The 15757-nt window shown below is 43.7% G+C and overlaps 1 protein-coding gene across 5 annotated transcripts in view; it reads right to left on the minus strand.

The window, feature by feature from the left end:
* Positions 1-15757, minus strand: part of PKNOX2 (PBX/knotted 1 homeobox 2) — a 440472-nt gene that overhangs the window by 355940 nt on the left and 68775 nt on the right. The window lies entirely within an intron of this gene.

Below are 15757 nucleotides of genomic sequence, written 5' to 3' on the forward strand. Positions count from 1 at the left end.
GCACCTTTGGTTTTTATTTTTTTATTTAGAAAAATTCAGACCATATCAGTGTGCATGTGATGTTAGGGTTTCCTGCCTCACTGTGTATCATTTTACACTGTCTATCTCAGTGGCGCTCCACATGTTTCAGAAGGGAGAATTGCAGGTGGCATTGGAGAGGCAAGGATGGCTGTAGCAGGCACACTCGTAAAATCATAGAACCATAATCATAATAATGCATTATTTGTATGCTGTCCATCTGACTAGGTTGCCCTTGCCACTCTGGGTGGCTTCCAACATCTGATGGGAGGGCATTGCACAGGGTGAGCATGACTAACCTACTGGGTTGTATCCAATGCCAGCCCTACTCAGAGGAGATGTGCCAAAGTTAATGGGCATTAATTTCAGTGGGTGTTCTCTGAATAGGACTAATGCTGGATACAAGGTCTGGATAGCTCAGTTGGTTAGAACAGGCATAGGCAAACTCCGGCCCTCCAGATGTTTGGGACTACAATTCCCATCATCCCTAGCTATCAGGACCAGTGGTGAGGGATGATGGGAATTGTAGTCCCAAGCATCTGGAGGGCCAGAGTTTGCCTATGCCTGGGTTTGAGCGTGGTGCTGATAAGGCCAAGGTTGCAGGTTCGATCCCAGTATGGGACAGCTGCATATTTCTCCATCACGGGGAGAAGAAGACTAGATGATCTGCAGGATCCCCTCCAACTGTACAATGCTATGATTCTATGATTCTACAACCTGCTGTCTCCAGCTGACAAATCAAACCAAATCAAATCAAATACATTTATTGGTATCACAGTATAGAACATTTCAAGTCACCGGGATAATTAAAAGAACATGGGTGAAGCTGTCGAGGGTCATAAAGTCACACTGTGATTGTGTGAACTTAGATATTCTGCTTTGCCCTGTCTTGTTCCCTGAAAGGATGGATCGTTGGGAAAGTTTAGGGAAGTTTTTAATATTTAATGCTGTATTGTTTTTAACACTTAATTGGAAGCCACCCAGAGTGGCTGAGGAAACTCAGCCAGATGGGTGGGGTATAAATAATAAATTATTAGTATTATTATTATTAACCTTTCAGGTAAGATTGTGGCTAAAAAGGAGGCTACTAAAGCAGTGATAGAGATGCGGGTGCTGCTATGGGTTAAACCACAGAGCCTAGGACTTGCCGATCAGAAGGTTGGCCGTTCGAATCCCCGCGACGGGGTGAGCTCCCGTTGCTCGGTCCCTGCTCCTGCCAACCTAGCAGTTTGAAGGCACATCAAAGTGCAAGTAGATAAATAGGTACCGCTCCAGTGGGAAGGTAAATGGCATTTCCGTGCACTGCTATGGTTCGCCAGAAGCGGCTTAGTCATGCTGGCCACATGACCCAGAAGTTGTACGCTGGCTCCCTCGGCCAATAAAGCGAGAAGAGCACCACAACCCCAGAGTCAGCCACGACTGGACCTAATGGTCAGGGGTCCCTTCACCTTCAAAGCAGTGATATCTTTTTCCCGATCTGCCTTATTTGGCTTCTCGGAGTTATAGGCCAGAAGCCCAACATTTTGCTCAGCATCAGTTGGTGAGGTCTGCTGGGTGAAGAGCAATCTAAGAAAATGTGGTCCACTGACTCAGGTCCTCCTTGGTTGCAAGCACACAAACGGGCTTGATATGGAGCATGTGAGCATTTGCCTTTGGTCACTGCAGAAAGGAAAGCATTTAATCTCGCAAGCATAAAGGCTCTTCAATGGGAGGGGAGTAGTAGATCCCTTAGATATTTGGCACAGGTTCTGTAGGGTGTTGTAATACCCAAAGCCTCCGGAGAACAGGATCTTGGCATATGAGGTAACAAGCACTGTCTTTCGTTGTTGTAGAGCCGCTGCTTTGGAATATGTAACTTTCGTCACATACTTCAAGGCTCTCAAGAGCAATGCCTAAACGATGAATTTTATCTTGAATTCCTCTATACCAGGCATGTCCAACAGGTCAATTGTGATCTACTGGTTGATTGCAGGGAGTCCCTGATCGATTGGATGATCCTGAGCTCAACAACAACAATGGGTAGATCACTGCCAGTTTTCTTTTATAGTGGGAGTAGATCGCAGTCTCTTGGGAGTTGGACATGCTTGCTCTATACCATAGGTAGGCAAACTAAGGCTCAGGGGCCGGATCCAACCCAATCGCTTTCTAAATCCAGCCTGCGGATGGTCCAGGAATCAGTGTGTTTTTACATGAGTAGAATATGTCCTTTTATTTAAAATGCGTCTCTGGGTTATTTGTGGGGCCTGCTTGGTATTTTTACATGAGTCAAATGTGTGCTTTTATTTAAAACGAATCTCTAGGTTATTTGTGGGGCATAGGAATTCGTTCATTTTTTTTCTTCCAAAATATAGTCTGCCCCCCCTCCACAAGGTCTGAGGGACAGTGGACCGGCCCCCTGCTGAAAAAGTTTGCTGAGCCCTGCTCTATACCATCTACAGTAGATGAAATGCGGACTTCCGGGTCGGCGCCATCGCCGAATGGCGGGCTCCCTCCGAGCTCCGGAGGGAGCCTGCTCGGCAGGGGCTGGGTCCTACCGCACCGGCGATGCGGGGACCCTCAAAAACCACGGCCACGGAGGCCGTGGACATGGAGACTCGGCTGGCACCGTCAGCGCCCTCTCGATTCGTGAAGGAGCCTTTTTAAAGGCTACGGATCGGGTGCCGGGGAGGAGCGTGGTGCTTTGAGTCCTCTGCTATCCCTGCCGAGCGCAGCCGCATGCCATCCGGCGGAGAGCGCTGACTTCTTCTATTGAAAATTTGGACCCAAAAAAAGAACCCGTGAGTAATTGGAATATGGACTAAAAAGAGGGATAAATTTTTAGAATTTGGAGCGAACGGGGGAGGTGGAAAAAAGGAAGTCAGCCCCCCCCCAAATTGTAGAAGAGCCAAAACAAAGGACTGGATAACTAAGATCGAGAGGAACCTTATCTTGCCGAACTAGCAACTTCGCGAGGGAAATTTATAAGATTGAGCTGGAGGAGAAAAGTGGAATTTGTATTAAAAAGCAACCCCCCCGGAATCCCTGGAGCGATTCGTGAAAATGCCTGGAGAAGAATAACGGAGGTTTTGACAGCTGTCAAAGAGCTGTCAAAACGGAAGAATGAAATTGAGACTTTGTTATGAGGACTTTGCCGGTTACATTTGTTATAAATTGGAGATAAATTGTTTCAAATGAGGATTTATAAGTTATTTGGACTGGCGGATGTGATCTGGAAGGGAACTTTGTTATTGTAATCCACCTAGAGGAGCTGAGGGACATTGCATGTGTTTTCGACGGGAAACTTGAACAGTTGGATAGAACTTTTAATCTCCTGGGAAACTGCAGAAATGGAACATTATTTTGTCTACAGAGGCCTACACTTTACTGGAAACAATGGATTAATCTGTTGAAAAATGAAAGGAACATGATGTAATGTTTTGCTCCTGAATAACAAGCCTCTGTAGAGACACTAGAAGCCTTTGGAAAAAGAACATTTCTGTGAGGGAACAGGGAAGTAAAAAGGAGGAGAGTGATTGACAAGAACAAGGAAATAACAAGAACTGGACAGAACTGGAGTGGGAACATTTGGGATATCCAGATTTGACAAGCTTATGGATATAAAATTGGAGTTTATACTCCTGGATATAAAAATCTGGATAGAAGAAATGGGCCCCCTTTGATAGACTCCTTCTATGATTGGACATCTGTAATTTAAAAAAAAAAAAAGACCGGTAAAGAACCAGAGGGATGTGGGTTTAGTGAAATGTGGGTTCATCAGGAAGACATTAGAAGTGGAGGGATAGGAGGAACGCAACAGGGAAAGAGGGGAGGGAAATTTGGAATCCAAAGGTTGTAAAATTATTGTTTGTTTTTATTTTATTTTCATCTGTACTATATTTGAAAGGGGGGAACTCGTGGAAGGGAATAGGTCGACCTTAGGGGATGGAAATTTGGATAAATTGGGTTATTGATGATGAGTGTATTTTGGGAATAAGAATTTGTTGAATATTATTGCTTTTTTGGAAGATTTGGAACACAAGAGGGGGTGGGGAGGGGAAGTCCTGGATATTGGAAAAAGTTTATGAATTGGATTTTATTTGTTTTAATTTGGAAAACCTTAATAAAAATTATTTAAAAAAAAAATACAGTAGATGAAATGCATTATAGAGTTAGATGTTGTTCTAAAGTGGACTTTCAGCCAGGTCTTGATTGTAGTGCAGCTGACAATATATATTACATTGCAGCCTAGGGAGTGTAGGCATATTTCATCATCATCTGCCACAGGCTTAGGGAGCCTTTGGTCCTCTAGTTGCTGTTGGGCTCTGGCTCCCATCAGCCACAGCCAGCATGGGTAATGGTCAGGAATGATGGGAGCTGTAGTCCAACAACAGCTGGAAGGGCATTGTTATGTACTGAAGTTCTCACCCTGGGCCAGCAGGGGGATACTGTAGATAGTTATGCAAATGAAGGATCGAAAGTGACGTTCAGTGATTGGATGGATACTGTAGATAGTTATGCAAATGAAGGATCGAAAGTGATGTTCAGTGATTGGATAGTTTTAGAAAGTTGTTACAGTAACAAGGTACTGGAGCTCTATATAAGCAGGCTGACTGAGCCCTTCAGATCAGTTCTTTTCTGACATCTGAATAAAGAAGAGCTGTTTGAAGAATCGCTGTGTCGTCTGATATGTTCACCCACAACTTAACAGGCATAGGCTCCCCACGTCTGACTTAGAGCACAACCAATCAGGAGAGCTGCTGCTTTGATCCCTTTCCACTCACCGTGCCACTAGAACAACTTGTAAATAGCTCAAGACAGGCAGTTACTGCCAAATATATACCAGATAATGCCAAGAGAATGATAAGAAGGCCTTACTGTAAATGGAAGCAGATGGAAGTTAATTTTACAGGGCCTAACCAGGTGCTTGCTTTCTCAGAGAGATTTCATTGCGACACTCGAAAATAGTTATTTTAGGATTGGCAGCTGGGATATCATTGCACTATCTGTCCCTTTAGGTTTCAGATGACATCATTCGGCACTGCGCTTAAATCCAGCCCTTCCCCTGTATCAAATTTTTAAAAATGCCTTGGCTTTTTAAAAAAACTCCAATACAAATGTAGTATTACGAGGCAAGAGCAGCAGCCAAATAATTAAAGATACAGTGGTACCTCGGGTTAAGAACTTAATTTGTTCTGGAGGTCCGTTCTTAACCTGAAACTGTTCTTAACCTGAGGTACCACTTTAGCTAATGGGGCCTCGCGCTGCCGCCGCACGATTTCTGTTCTCATCCTGAAGCAAAGTTCTAAACCCGAGGTACTATTTCTGGGTTAGTGGAGTCTGTAACCTGAAGTGTCTGTAAGCTGAAACATCTGTAACCTGAGGTACCACTGTATGCCATTTGGGCTGGGTATTTAAGAAGTGGAAAACAGACTTTCTCATACTGCATTTAACGGTAAGTGCTCTGCAAACACTTGCTAATAAGACCAAAATCATTTGAGAGCTCTTTCTCATCCCATGTTGATCACTGTGATGAGCTTTGGGTGGGGCTGCAACATGCTACTCTGCGGCTGAGAGAGCGGCACTGGTTGCCCATTAGTTATCAGGCCAGAATCAAAATTCTTGTGTGATTCACAAAGCCCTGAACAACTGAGAGCCAAAGCAATTTAAGGACCCCCAGATTCCTTATGCTCCACCTTGATCACTGAGACCCTCTGATGTAGCAATTCTGACAGTACCCCATGCCCAGGGCCTTAGCGTGGGGAAGGCCGGGTGGCCCGTAGCCCCAGGCACATGATTTTGAGGGTGTGTGTCAGGGACTGGGCAGAGGAGGAATGGTGGAGACAGCCTCTTCCATCCTGACCCTTCCAGGGAGGAGGAAGAGGAAGATATTATAGATTTACAACAGACCACAGCTCAGAGGCAGATGAGAGGGGAAGTGGGGAAATTATGGGAGAGCCAGAGCAACACCTGGCTGACATGTTGTCATTAGAAAGCATTCCATACCCTCTCCATCTCCCAGAACCCGGTGAGTAGGAGAGCAAAGAGCTCAAAGACAGAGGGCAGGTAGCAGCACTTGGAGAGGAGAGGATAAGAATGACAAATAAGGAAGTGGGGAGAGATGGGGGATGGAGATTCACTCGGGACAACGACATTATCCAAGAGGCTGGAAACTTTTCCTTGTCTTTATAATTTCCTGCGCAACCAGCCGGGAGCAGCTGACAGCATCCTGACAGGGTGCAAGCCAGACGCCCCCATGCAGGAAACCCCTTCCTGCCTGCTGCTATGGGTCTCTGGGCCCTGGAACCCAGCCTGGCCTAGCCTTGCCACTGGCACGCAGTGGTGGCTGGTCCCATTGGGACTGGTAAGGCAGAAAGCAGAGAGACCAATAGTTGGCAGAGCCAACAACAGGAAGCCAACTAGTTCCACTTTTGTCCCCATCCTGCTCCTGGCTGAGTCCCACAAGGGCAACACCGAGACTAAGGAGGAGGAAGCTGGCAAGCAATGGCACCCCCTGGGCTGCTTGCAAGCAGGAAGACCACCAGGTGGAGTTGGCAGTGCCACACTCACTCTAATAGACCAGCCACCACAGCTGACTTCCATCCCGTTTATTCGTTAAGTGACTTGCCCAGTTGCGCTCTGTGGCTGAGGTACATGGTTGTCCCCCTTCTCATTCAATCCTCACATCAACTCTGTGAGGTAGGTTAGGCTGAGAGTGAAGGACTGGCCTAAGGTCACCCAGATAGAAAGGGAAATGCTGTTGACCCTTCTCCTCTTTCTTATGGTTTTTAAAAAATCTTGAAGCCAGAGTTGGATAGTCCTTCAAGTAGAGAACACCTTGAAAGAGAACTGTCTCCTGGCAGCCATAACAGTGGGAAACTATCCTCTCTAGAGTAGGACATATGGCTTCTCAAAAAAAAAAAAAAGACAGGATGGGTAGACATCCCCAAATACTTTAGCTTCTGAAAGCAGAAATCTGGGCCTTTTCAGCAAGCAATTTAACCAGTTAACAAGGAATTGCAGACCAATCAACTCTGAATCCAGACACCTCAGCGTGGGTTTTCAAAATCCCACTTCTAAACATCTAATTATTTTGCATCCCTAGCACACAAGACTTTATCACATTCTCTCTCTCTCTTCTACCAAAGAACTTATTCCCAAACTTATTCCCAAGATAAAATACCAAACTCCCTCTCCCTGACCCTGACCTGTAACCTCATCCTGGGAAACTCATCAGCGCATTTCTTCTGAAATGTTTTCAAACCGAACTTCTGAAGTACTGTTTTCTTCAAGTCTTTTTAGCCTTCAAAAGTTATTTCCAACATAAAATGTAAAGTACAGTGAAGGGAATTCTAAAGGAAGAATTATTCAAGATGCATACGAAACATAAATCTCTTAACCCTCATTCAAAACAAGTCGCTCTTTTCTCCTGGAATGGGGGGGGGGTAGTTCAATCTTTGTTGCCACCCAAATCCAGTTTGGAGATTTCACATGTTGCCCACCGCAAGTGACAGCACAGTGAGAAGAGGAGTGGGTGGGGGCAGGGTTGGGGGAGAAGCTGATAAACCTACATACCATACCCAAAACTGAAAATGAGGACATATAGTTTGCAAGTTCGAGAAGTCTACAGTGGTACCTCGGGTTAAGTACTTAATTCGTTCTGGAGGTCCGTTCTTAACCTGAAACTGTTTTTAACCTGAAGCACCACTTTAGCTAATGGGGCCTTCTGCTGCCGCCACGCCGCTGCTGCTTGATTTCTGTTCTCATCCTGAAGCAAAGTTCTTAACCCGAGGTACTATTTCTGGGTTAGCGGAGTCTGTAAGCTGAAGCGTATGTAACCTGAAGCATATGCAACCCGAGGTACCACTGTACTTATTTTTGTGAGAATGCATTTTATTTTCTTGTTCTAACTATTGGACACCACCCTGAGACAATTGTTGAAGGACAGCATGGAATTCTTCTAAATAAAAGCATTTGACAAACTCTTGAGCCGATCACCAACCCATTTCACGACTATTATAACTGGGGGGGGGGGTTGTGGCATGAAATCACACATGGCAGGACTGCTCAACCAGAAGTTGGGTACCATTCAACTGGATCTTCCTGATTTTCATATAGGTCAGGGTAGAGAGCATGTGTTCCTCAAATGTTACAGCTCCCTTCATCGCTGACCATGGGCTGGGGGTGATGGGATTTGGATGAATCAATACGGGTCCAACCTTCCCTCAAAGTCCTCTCCAGCTGTAGCAATAGTAGCAATCAAGAGAGTGGCTTAATCTCTCTGCCTCATCACACCAGCTGCTCCCGCCATCAACCCTCAGCCTTGGACAACAGAGTGAGCAGGCACCCAGATCGCCAGATCACAGTCTCCCCCACAACGAGACACATTGTACTCCTATTTAAATCCTAGCAACTCTTTCTAAATTTGCATCTGTACATATGAACCAGGTAGAGAAGGTGACAAAGTCTGTCAAAAGCAAGCAGGAAAGCTCGTTGATGGAATTGAAAAATTCGTGCCCTCAAAAATATCCCACCTCACATCCAGCTGCTCATGAACAGTCGTCCATACTGATCATGGGATAGACTTTTCACTCTGAACTTCTCATCACTGTTCTTGATCTCCAAGCTTATGACTCTGCTTGGCTCGTTGTTTTTTTTTTTTGCAATGGCTTCGTCTACACAAATAAACAATATTCATATTGCTTGGCTCACTGTCGTTGTGGTTCCTATACAATCTGATGTGCTTAAATGTGTAGTAGAACTGCTTGTTCATTTTGCGCCCTGCATTGGCATTACAGACGACCTTATTTTTTATATTAAAAAAAAGAACACCTCCAGATTCTCTCCACTCCTGATGGGATTTTCAGCAATCAGCAGCATGCATTGCCAAAAGCAGAAATGAGAGGGTATAATATCTTATTTCTGAAAAATGTCATGATGTCATGCATTTATTTCATTTACAACAATGCACACATTTTCCTGCTTTAATCCTGTGCTGAATTACAAATGTTTTGAATGTTAAAAATATTTTCCAGAAAATATTCGCTGACTAATTGAATACACTTTGTTTTTTAGGAAGCAGATTTTTTAAAGGTGAAGAATAATCAAATGCTTGCTTACTTTTACTATTTTATTACTATTATTATATATTTTGTATTTGTGAAGGTAGCTAGTTTTTTCTAAGTATGACATTAATATTTTTCAGTGCAGCATGATAAACTAGCAATTATGTTAGATTAGCATTAAATCTGGTTGACAATTCACAAGGCACTGGTTATTTACCCGTATTTAGACAACAGTTAAGAAATTAGATGTCTGCTTATCAAAACGGGGTGGAACAGGAGCAGAGACTGGGGAAAGTATGTGCCATTGGTACTTCAGGTAATCATATTGAAGACGAAAAGGCTAAGTTGAAGAAAATATAATGCTGTTTGTTTGGACATCTGTCTCCTGCTACCTGTCAGGGGCTGGGCAGAGAAGGAGGAGGAATGGTGGAGACTGCCTCCCCCATCCTGACCCTTCCAGGGAGGAGGAAGAGGAAGATATTATAGATTTGCAACCATGGTTTGCGGGCCACAGCTCAGAGGCAGATGAGGTGGAAAGTTGGGGGGAAATGAGAGAGGAGAAGATGGAGGAGGAGGAGTGACAGCTGACGGACAAGGTGTCATTAGAAAGCATTCCAGACCCCACCCCCAGAACCCAGCAAGTCTTGAAAGTAGGGGAGCAAAGAGCTCAAAGACAGAGGGCAGGCAGCAGCACCCATAGAGGAGATGAATGAGGAAGTGGGAGAGACGGGGGGTGGAGATTCACTTGGGACAATGCCATTATCCAAGAGGCTGGGTTCTATAGCCCCTCTCTGTAAATATTGAATAAAAAAGGAGGGTAAGAATCCTTTCCTAGTCTTTATACTTTCCTGGGCAACCAGCTAGGAGCTGCTGACAGCATCCTGACCCTACCAAAGAAAAGTGGCCGGTTAAGGCAAAGGTGACTGGAAGGGGGAATGAAAATAATAAATGTAACAATTGAATAAATTGAAACAAAACTATTTAATTTGTGGAAGGGAAATAAACAGCGTTAAAGCAACTATCGTATTGTAGAATATACAAAATAGGAAGAGCTTAAAAACAGGCCATTCTTCTCCATGCTCATTTCTGTGTGTCCTAGGAGCAGATGTTCTGCACTGAAGTCGACATTTTTGAGCTACAGCTCAACACTGTCGGCTCGGCGGGCTAAATCTCAACAGCAAAGTTCGTGATCAAGCCAGGCCTGTGCTGCTAAAGCAGACAGAGAATCGGCACAAATCAAGCACAGACATAGCAGCAAGCACCATCTCTCAAACCAGCACATTATAATGCATGCAAATTTCCCAACATTTATGCTGATGAGTAAGTGGCCTGCCTATTAACGGTGAGTAATGAGTAATCAAAGATTGGTGCTCATAAAAGTTTGCAAGCAGTTGCGCGTTGAGCAGGGCCCTTTACATCCCACACCTTGAGCCTCTGCATGTTGCACCCATCAAAATAATAACAATAAAAACTCAGGCTGGTGTCTATCTAGGTCAGTATTGTCTACACTGATTGACAGTGGCTCTCTGGTATTTCTGGAGATACTGGGGATTGAACCTGGAATGTTTTGCATTCAAAGCAGATGCTCAACCACTGAGCTTTGGTCCTCCCCCAAAGCAATGTGAGACATTTCCACCAGTGACAGACCACAAGGACTGCATGCTCTGATGCACTCAGCCAAAAGTGACACCCCACATTTGAGACAGAGAGTTTTGAAGATTGATTTTCAGCTGAAACCAGAACTTTTCCTGCTGGGATTTATGGATATACAGTTAGAAAAGGACTATGGAACTTTGGTACAATATATGATTACGGCTGCAATACTTCTACCATATACGCAAGAAAGATGGAAGGGCACATGGCTGGTAAAACAAACAGACTGCTCCGAGATGGTGAAATTGACTCGTTTAATCAGAGAAAAGTCACTGCTAACGTTTGTTAAAAGATTTGAAACCTCTCATAGACTTTATGCTTGAAAAAGAAAATGAAATCACAACATCTGGATTTGAGAATTGAAGATAATGTTTGTTTACAGAAAGTGGCTTTGTGGGGTGTTGTATTGATTGGACGAAGTGAATATTGTTTTTATATAGCAGACAGATGAAGAATTGGAAGTTCTTTACTTTCTGGATTTATTTTTCTATCTTTCCCTTTTAACCTATTGTCTATTCTTCTTCTTATTTCTTTTTCCTACTCTAATACCTCCCTTATGTTTTTATGGGATCTATATAAAAGTCTTGATTTGGTTTAAAAAAGGGGGAAGATAGTAGGTTTTGTATTTTTCTCTATAAACCTTAATTTAAAAAATTAACAAAAGTGACACCCCACCAATAAAGTGGACATGATTGGCGGCACATTCCACTGGGACATATATTCAACATGCCCTCCTCAGTGGGAATATGATGCCTCCCCCCATCTTTCTCATCTCCTGCTCAAGGAAAGCTTGGGGTCTTTAGGAGCAAGGGGATGGGAAGAAGGCAGCAGTGGAGATGAAAGTAGGAACTTCAAAATGCCTGCGGATGTTTTGTCTTCACTTGGGACAGGTGTGAAACTAAAAAACCCCAAGGCCCTTTCTGGGCCAATGAAAGGTAGCTTGTACACCCCCTAAAAACATTAGTGCAAAGTCATATCCATTTATGTTTCAGCTTTAAAAAGAAAAACTTTGAAGAAAGGGCTGAACATTAGCAGAATGTCTCTCAAGATTGCACCAACTTGTAAGCAAGGCCACCTCTGAGCCCTCCATCAGCTTCACTTCAGCTTTCATTGATTTGCTTGGCTATTTTCTTCTCTCGTGGAAAATGTGTGTGCAAGTCACATCCTCTCACAAAATGTTGGGGGAGAGAAAGGAAAGGAAACAGCCAACTAGCTGGAGAGAATTCACTTTCAAAAGGGCTGTGCGTGTCACAATCAACATGTATGCAAACTGTGCAAAAAAAAAAAGCTGAGCTGTACAGCCGTACATGTAGCATTCGACAAGCGGGCACTCTGTGCATACCACAGCTGAGCTCAGCAAGTGTATACACTCTTTCACACAAAAACATGTACCTGTGCAGACAGCTTGTTGTACTGATGTTCAGTATAACATGTGAACAAGCCTAGAGTTGCTAGGCTTGTTCATTTCTGCAAAGTGAACTTTTTCTGGGATGACAGAAATGTTCCTCAGCCTATGGCCCAGAATTTGTCAGGATTCCTGGAGCCAAGGCAGGACATCAGTATCTGCAGATTATTCAAGCCTAACAGCAAGTTTGCTAATTAACACCCATTAAGAGCAACTGTAAAGGACACAGGTGGCGCTGTGGTCTAAAACACAGAGCCTAGGACTTGCTGATCAGAAGGTCGCGGTTCGAATCCTCGCAACGGGGTGAGCTCCTGTTGCTCGGTCCCTGCTCCTGCCAACCTAGCAGTTCGAAAGCACGTCAAAGTGCAAGTTGATAAATAGGTACCACTCCGGCGGGAAGGTAAACGGCGTTTCCGTGCGCTGCTCTGGTTCGCCAGAAGCGGCTTAGTCATGCTGGCCACATGACTCGGAAGCTATATGCCGGCTCCCATGGCCAATAAAGTGAGATGAGCGCCACAACCCCAGAGTTGTTCGTGACTGGACCTAATGGTCAGGGGTCCCTTTACCTTTAAGAGCAACTGTAAACAGAGAGCCCAGTTATGCGGAACTACTTACTGTAGAGCTACCCACAATGCTTTCTACAAACTAAGGCTCAGATTCCTAACTAAAGACAATTACTAGGGGTCAGTCTGAACCAACGCTACATCTGAAATAATAATAATAATAATAATAATAATAATAATAATAATAATAATAATAATAATAATAATTGTATACTGCCCATGATCCCTAGATCTCAGGGTGGTTCACAACATAAAAATATGATATAAAAACACAAAGTACACGATAAAAACAAGAACCAAAAAACACAAACCAATACCCCCACCCTATCCCACAAGAATAATAAATGTCTGAACTACTGTACAGGCTATCCAGACTCTAGGAGGTCCTAGTCTCTAAAAGGGGAAGAGGAGCAATTTCCTTGCAGTGGGATGCAAATTCCCCTATATTATGGATAGGGCTTGCCAAGACATTTGCTGCAAATGGTGCCACCTCTCCTAAAGTCAAGGTGCAGAGTCAAGGCCAGGCCAGCTATTCTGGCACCAAAGGCAGAAAAACTCACAAGTGACTCCCCACTTTCTTGGCAGTAAATCTACAACTTTGCCATCATGCTGTCTCCAGTTTGACTTTATCCACATTCTTTCTGCCAATATATATCCTAAAACAAACCGTGAAAAGGATAGGGGTCGGGTCTGGCGATGCAGCCGCTGCCAGAACAACAACTGGTCAAAACAATGAGCTGCTTGCTGTCCTTTCATAGCTTCGAAAAAATCAGCTCCCTGAGTCACATTTCTCTGAATTTTGTGCGCAGTTCACCAATCAACCAGCATTAATAGAAGTGCATATATTAGAGGGGAATGTGCATAAAAGTGTGTTTGCGAAAATAACAAAGAAAAATGCACTATTTTAGGGAAAATTTCTTGCAAAAATGTGTACATTAGTCAAAAATGCATGGAAAATGTGTTTCTCGGGGAAAATTCACACTAAAATGCAAATGAATCTTCATGATTTTTTTTTTTTTTTTTTTGTAGATTGCTGCAAAATGTAGAGAACTGAATTTAAGATGGGGAAAAGGAGATTCTGAGAGGACATCCTTAGCTCTGAAGGTCTGATAGAGACAGATTTGGCCACTGGGCCTGAGACTCCCCACCCTCATCTACCTACATGATGAACATCTGAACAGAGTTATAGTTTGGCTCCAGTAATTTGGCTGTCCCCATTCACTGGTTCAGCATCGAAATATGTGATGACTGACCTCTAGTCTTCCATGAAACCATTGGATTGCTTCCTCCTCAGTTGGAGTCCTAATTTGCTGCCCTAATTTGTTCATTATTAATAAATCTTAAAACTTTTGAATGTATAATTCCCTTCTGTAGCTATTTCAACAGCACAAAAACGGAAATCCATCACTAATCAAGCAACATACAGCATATCCTAGATTTTTAAAAGACCCTTTGTGGTGTTAAATTCAAAGCGCAAAATCTGAATATCACCAAGCAAAATATATTTATCCGCCAAAACTCCTACTGACTGCGGAACGCCTGTTTGTACTCAAACCTCTTCCCACCCCCATAAGTTTCCTCTTATGTCAGTTGCAGGTATAATTGCTTCCCACAAGTCTAGAGTGCAAAAATCAAACCGGCTCTGGAGGCAAGTCCATCTCTCTTTGCTGAGTTAGATGCTTGCCAACAAATACCACCAATTAAACTGTTAAATGCTGGAGTTTTTGGCCCGCAATATACTACATTACTCAGGTAATTTGATGGAGAAATGGCAGTTTATGTTATCAACCTGAAACTGACCATGGACTCACGCAATGAATCTGGTTAGGGGTTTGTGTTTGGAGGGGAGGGGAGGGGAGGGGGAAGAACGAGATCACTTGGAACGGGAAACATGAAGGTACATCAGAGCAGGCAGTTGCAGAGAGCGCAATATGATGGTCGGGATGAAAGAGAAATTCAATTTGCTTTGTTTTTAAAGGTGATCCTAGCTAATCTGGACTTTCCAAAATGATGTGCAGAGCAAAACACAGCCATCCTTTGAAAGCCACACTTCTTGAAACTGTGCAGTACAGTTTTCCAGCCACGCAATGTGTGCAAAAAAATGCATGTAGTGGTGAAAAGCAGGCTAAAAAAGCCTGTATTAGTAAAAATAACATTAAAATATTATTTATATTACAGAAAATTGCTTTGCAAAAGTGTGTTTTTTATGCAAAATTGCTTACAGATGTGTATGTTTGCAGAAATTTGCTGATGAATTTTCATGAGAGCTCTTTTTATGAAAAAAAAGGGGGAATTATATGGAAATGTTGAGAACTGAATTTAAGATTGGGGAAAAGAAAAACAGAGATAAACACCTTCACACATCCCCTAACTGATGATCTGGGGTGGTGGCAGGAATTTGGTCCAGAGGGGAAAGTATAGACAGAATTATGTGGGAATGGGTTTAAGAAATGGTTAGTTCTGATAACTCTGATCCAAGACTTGTGTTTATTGCCAACTTGTTTGCATTGTTCCTCAAAACACTGCCTGTTGATAGCTCTGTATAATTCTCAGAGAAACCCACCTTCACATGATTTTTTCATTGCCTACTGCAACACCCACACAGTACGGTTAGCAACTGTAAGGCTGGTGTCTTACAAAGCTGCATTTGTAAATGGCGTTTCCATGCGCTCTGGTTTCCATCACCGTGTCCCGTTGCATCAGTAGCGGTTTAGTCATGCTGGCCACACAACCCGGAAAGCTGTTTGCAGACAAACACCGGCTCCCTCGGCCTGAAAGCGAGATGAGCACGGCAACCCCATAGTCGCCTTTGACTGGACTTAATCGCCCAGGGGTCCTTTGCCTTTTTACCTATTTGGGACTGCAAAAATCCCAGGTCATGCCTTTCACAACTCCTCCACTTTCAATAAAGGTAAAGGATTTGAACCGGCAACCTTCCGATCAGCAAGCCCAACAGGCTCAGTGGTTTAGATCACAGCTCCACCCGCGCCCCTTCCACTTTCGGAGGACAGCTGAGAAGAAGGCTTGTGTAAGATAAAGTATGATGCAAACCAGCCTTAAGTGATATTTAAAAGCTG

This window comes from Podarcis melisellensis (genome assembly GCF_964234715.1).
Source record: "Podarcis melisellensis genome assembly, chromosome: 15".
In the NCBI taxonomy this organism is placed as follows: domain Eukaryota; kingdom Metazoa; phylum Chordata; class Lepidosauria; order Squamata; family Lacertidae; genus Podarcis; species Podarcis melisellensis.